Raw genomic sequence first — 6,144 nt, forward strand, 5'->3', positions numbered from 1 at the left:
ATTTTCCTTTCACCTCAAAGAAAACTGTACCATTTACTGGTCATTCCACCAGCTCTCTATCTCCCAAACTCCCAGCCCCAAACAACCACTATTCCACTTTCTGTCTCTATAAATCCCGGGAGAAGAATGGAGAAGATGGATTGCCCATTCTGGACCTTCCATATGCATATGATCTTTTTTACATTTTTTTTTAGAGGTTTTTGCTATAGGGTGCATGTGCTCGCCAGATAGAGAGAGACAGAGAGACAGAAAGCGAGAAATCGCCCCCCATGTGGGATGGCCACGCCGCAATCCCTTCTCCTCTATTCTCCTCTCGGGATCTTGGGCACACACGCACATGCGCCCAGTGTGAGTTTTAAGCCATCGGGTCCAGGATGCGAACCACGGTCGACTACGTGGGAGTCCAGCGACATAGCCATTATGCTAACTGCTGGTCCCTGTGTATGATCTTATGGTCTGTTGTTACTGGTTTCTTTCACTTAGTATGTTTTCTAGGTTCATCTGTGTTGTTGTTGTATATATCAGTACTTTATTCTTTTCTATGGCCAAATAATATTTCATTAAATAAATATACCACATGTGTTTATCTGTTAGTCGGCTGCTTCAAGATGAAACTGAATATCTCCTTCTCTGCCAGAAACTCATTAAAGTGGAGGATGAACGCAAATTTTGTACTTTTTATGAGAAGCGTATGGCCACAGGGGTTGCTGTTGATGCTCTGGGTGAAGAATGGAAGGTTATGTAGTCCGAATCAGAGGTGGAAATGACAAACAAGGTTTCCCCATGAAGCAGGGTGTCTTGACCCATGGTGGTGTCCACCTGCTACTGAGGAAGGGACATTCCTGTTACAGACCATGGAGAACTGGAGAAAGGAAGTGCAAATCTATTCGGGGTTGCATTGTGGATGCCAATCTGATCGTTCTCACCTTGGTTATTGTTAAAAAGGAGAGCAGGATATTCCAGGACTGGCTGATACTACCGTGCCTCATTGCCTGGGGCCTAAGAGAGTTGGCAGACTCTGAAAACTTTTCAATCTCCCTAAAGAAGACAATGTCCATCGATATGTTGTAAGAAACCTAGGACCAAAGCACCCAAGATTCAGCGTCTGTGACTCCATGTGTCCTGCAGCACAAACACCAGCGTTTTGCTCTCAAGAAACAACGTACTAAGAAAAATAAGGAAGAGGAAGAATATGCTCAACTTTTGGCCAAGAGAATGAAGGAGGCTAAAGAAAAACGCCAAGAACAGATTGCGAAGAGACGCAGGCTGTCCTCTCTGAGAGCTTCTACTTCTAAGTCTGAATCCAGTCACAATAAGATTTTCATAAGACAAACAAATAAATAAGATCAGATCTCAAAAAAAAAAAAAAAGAAATGATACTCAAAGGAATTTACCTTAACTTTAAACATTTGCTGACAATACATATCTATACATGTATGTGTAGATAGGTAATTGTGTGTGTAGGCTATTTCATTTAAGTGTTGTGTGAGAACTCAAGGCTGATCTCCTGTTCCCTGGAATGGTTGGCACCGGGGAGAGCCACCCTGCCTTTCACTGCAAAGATATAAGAACTTACTGATGTTTTGTAACCAAGAACCGACAGTGACAAATCTAATTAGATGTTGAAAGAGAATGATGATCCACATTTAACTGATTCTGACTCTTCCTCGACGAAAATCTTTCTGAACACAAACTATTTGTATTTACTTCAATATCAAGGCAAATTAAGCTAGATAAAAGAAGCATGGGCTTTGATGGTCTCATGTTAGGAATTAATGCGCATGTGTGTGTGTATGTGTAATCTGTATTAGAGAGGTTTTTGCTACAGGGCGCATGCGCTCACCAGACAGACAGAGAGACAGAGAGACAGAAAGTGAGAAATCACCCCCCAGGGGGGATGGCCATGCTGCAATCCTTTCTCCTCCATTCTCCTCTCGGGATCTTGGACATGCACACACACGTGCCTGGCATGAGTTTTAAGCCACCGGGTCCAGGACGCAAACCGCAGTCAACTACGTGGGAGTCCAGCGACATAGCCATTACGCTAACTGCTGGTCCCTATTGTCTGCTTTTAAGATACAAAAGAGGAAGAGAAAAATGGAGTAAACATAATTTTTGGTATATTTCTAAGTATAATTTAAAACCCTGGACATTATAGATAAAACAAATATAAGATAACTTAAAAGGTATAGAGAAGACAGATTGGTTAAGGACTTCAAGATCAAAGAAATGACAATAGTAATTTCCTGTGTTTTCTTTTTGTTTCATCGTATCCCAGATTTGGCACTGAGGAAGCTGGCAATCCGGAAACACCAAGGAGTACAGGACAAAAAAAAAAAAAACAACAAAAAAAAACCCTCTGTAACAAAAAAAAAAAAAAAACAACAAAAAAAACCCTCTGTAACAAAAGCCTGCTTTCTTTAGCAAAAGTACCAGAAAAAGGGCAGCTTAGCAAGATAGAGGACTATGAGACAGAGATTGCTTTACTCCAGCCAACATCATGGAAAACACCATGGCCCCACCCCACCCCACCAATGCCCACAAAGGATCCACATAAAGTACAGATTTCCACCCCCAGGAGGCTAGAATGAGGTACTCCAACTCTTCCTACCCTCTGACATGGGACGCAGAGGGTTGGGGGTGGTATTTAGGGAGGTTCAATAGGCAGCTGAAACTTACATTCCTCCTGAGTGGCGCTGAAGTATCCTTTCCTCTCCCCTGCAGTGGTGTCAAAAGAGGCTCTGTGGAAAATCTGATCTTTGATCACAGGGCTCTCCCCACTCTACATCCACGGAGGGAAGCAATAGGAGGCACTGCAATGCTTCCTAGCCAGGGGGTGTCAGCAGAGCCAAGAAGGGAGTTGGACAAAAACTAAGAGCAACCCCTTGATGACCAAAGTGTGTGCCACAGGAGGGAGGAGATTGTTGTCTGCACTTCTACTCCCACTTAGCAGTAACCAGGTGGTGTCTCCATTTCCCTGTTGGAGTAATGTCAGAGGAAGTCAGCTGAAACAGGAGCTTTAAGTAAGATCCTGAGTCTTAAAAGACAACACTCCAAATGTCCAGTTTTCAGTCAAAAATCACTAGTCACATCAAGAACTAAGCAGATCTCAAACTGAATGAAAAAGGCAATTGGTAGATGCCAACAACAAGATGACAGAAATATCTGATAAAGGGGACTTGCAGATGACATAATGGTTACATTGCTGGACTCCAATGTAGTCAGTTGTGGTTTAAGTCCTGGACCTGGTGGCTTAAAACTAATGCTGGGCACATGTACGTGCTTACCCAAAATCCTGAGAGGAGAATGGAGGAGAAGGGATTATGGCATGGCATCCTCCTGGGGACTGATTTCTCGCTTTCTGTCTCTCTGTATCTCTTCATCTCTCTTTGTCTCTTCAGCCACTGCATGCACCCTATAGCAAAAATCTCTCTAAGAAAAAAAAATGCTTAGTAAGCAATCATGAGCACGCTGAAACAACAAAAATTTGCCCCAAACCCAAAAGACTTGGGAGAAAACACATCATTAAACCTTTCGAGAAATTGTTAATTTCTACAGAGATGAAAATAAACCCAAGGTTTTATTTTAACTGACTTGGAAATCTCAGCATCACTAACAGACAACTGGGGAAAAGATGAGTGGTCAACATCTTGTCTTGGCTCCTTGAAGGCTGTGGTGGACCTGTGGGAAACCAGGATTTACACCAGGCCTTTGCCTGTGGTCTGGCAAATCAAGAGCAGGTAAATGGTTATTAGGACCAAAGAAAGCCAGGAACCAATTTGGAGAGGTCTGTTTACCAGGGAGAGATTAGAACAGACAAAGTTTCCAGTTAATCAGCCTAGGCCCAGTGTTTAAGATAGCCAACCAAACAGGAGGGTGTTCTAGACAGAGGGGTGTTGAGGAGCCTTTTTTTCAGATCCAATGCAGACAAGCTGTTTTTAGAAGCACCAAAATCAGTTTGCAAACATATTTCTTTACCCAGGTCAGACAGTGCGCTAACAGGGAGACTAAGTAGCCAGGAAACAGAATTAGAAGTCAGTTTGCCTGAGACCAGCAAGCAGTTAGCGTAATGGCTATGTCACTAGACTCCCATGCAGTCGACCACGGTTTCTGTCCTGGACCCGGTGGCTTAAACTCATGCTGGGTGCATGTGCGTGCATGCCCAAGATCCCAAGAGGAGAACGGAGAAGGGGTTGTGGTGTGGCCATCCTCCTCTGGGGGGTGAGTTCTCGCTTTCTGTCTCTCTGTCTCTCTGTGTCTGTCTGGCAAGCGCACGCGCCCTATCGCAAAAACCTCTCCAAAAAAAAAAAAAAAAAAAGAAGTCAGTTTGCCTGAGTTCTCCATGCTGTTATGAAAACTAATGTATATAGGGTTATTCCTTTTTTTTTCTAGGTATTAAGTAACATTTATTTTCAATATCCAAAAAATTTGTATTAGTTGGCAATGGACTTAATAGATTACTTATTTTTGAACTTTGAGTAAGGTGTTATTTTATTTATTTATTTATTTATTTTTTAGTAGGGTTATTCTAACAGGACTCTGGACAGAGCCAGAAAGAGTGGATCAGATTAACCTAAGCTAAATCACAGAATTGGGTAACTGTCTTGTAATTATGAATTGGAGTAAGGGAGTTATTCAATGTTAAAGTGACCAATAATCTTCCATATACATAGAGCCAAATTGTTTTACTCTGTCTTTCGGAGCTGGCAAAGAGGAGAAAGTCTGATACCCTCTCTGCTCTCTCAACCATCTATCCAATCCCCATGCCCAAGTCCTGGTCACTCTATTTCGGTTCAAATATTTCATTTTACTCTAATGCTATCTCATCTTAATGCGCAGGCTTGTGTTTTACTTCCCAGGATATGACAGCAGGGGCTGGTTGGTGGTAGTAGAAAAGGCAGCGGGCCAGATATTGAATGTGAGTGGCCACTCACCTCTTGGCATCCACATTCTATCACTTTACCACACACTACTGGACCACCTTTGACCTGGTTGTTCCATGTGACCACTCACGCAGATTGGTCTTCACTGTTGGTGCCACAGTTCCTTGCTCTCATGGAATTATGTGCTTACTTACACACAGTTCCCTCTGTTCACTCGCATTTATACAGACACGAAGAACTACATATGCTTTTTAGACAGAAATATACTGGGCAGAGGAAAGAATTTAGAAAGGTATCGAGTTGCATTCTTATCTTATACCATATACCAAAACTATTCCATATTAGTTAAAAATATACATGTTGGGGCCAGCAGGTGGCATGGTGGTTAAGGAAGCTGGACTTTCACGTGGCAAACCAGGGTTTGAGTCCCAGACCTCGAGGCTTGTTTCTCACTTTCTCTCTCTTTCTTTCTCTCTGGAAATACTAAAGTAAGAATAAATGAAGTTAAATGAAATCATTATTTTTTAAAAACTGTACATGTTAAAAAAAAGGAAATAAAAGAAAATGCATATGACTATAGAATAAGAGAGAGAAAGGCAGAGTTCCTAAGAACAAGAAATATGAAAATCATAAAAGAAAATGTTGAATTACATTAACAGTAAATTTCTGCATATCTTGATTATTTTGGAGTAGTGATATTTCAATGACTGTAGTTAATTTATCTTATTGCCTCTGTATTTTTAACAATTTTTAGTAAATAGATCATCAAGAAAACGTATTGTACATGTCCCGTGTAATAAATAATATTGGAAGTCAAACATCAAACTGAGGAAAAAGAATTGTAATATATAGAGGAAGCTCTACCAGAATATAATACATTAAAAGTACTGACATATCAATAAGAAAAATCCCAATCGTCACTTTCTTGAGTGCTATCTGTCCAAAATAGAGTGTCTGAAAAAAAAATGCTATGAAGAGGAGATAGAAAAAATGCTCAGTGTGTTATCTATTTAAATAAATTCAAACTAAAGCAGTCTTAAACTAAACTACATTGCCCCAAGATGACCTCTGTACTCACTTGAGTTCCTATAAACAAACCACAACCTCACTTGGAAGTCTGTTTCCTTAGTGAATTGCTGAGTTACAAACCATCGTAGCTGCCACACTTCAGTCAATCACAGAAAGCCCACCCTTTAAACTGTGTTCAAGCAGGCAAACATCAAGCTGTAACCAATTCAATTATTTCTCTACTTTATTCCCT

At 41.1% G+C, this 6,144-nt stretch overlaps 1 pseudogene; it reads left to right on the forward strand.

Moving 5' to 3' along the window:
* Positions 1-608: 608 nt before the first annotated feature.
* LOC102473727 (40S ribosomal protein S6 pseudogene) lies at positions 609-1,344 on the forward strand (annotated as a pseudogene).
* Positions 1,345-6,144: the final 4,800 nt, after the last annotated feature.

Source organism: Tupaia chinensis, unplaced genomic scaffold (genome assembly GCF_000334495.1).
Source record: "Tupaia chinensis unplaced genomic scaffold, TupChi_1.0 Scaffold000026_1, whole genome shotgun sequence".
NCBI classification, from domain to species: Eukaryota; Metazoa; Chordata; class Mammalia; order Scandentia; family Tupaiidae; genus Tupaia; species Tupaia belangeri.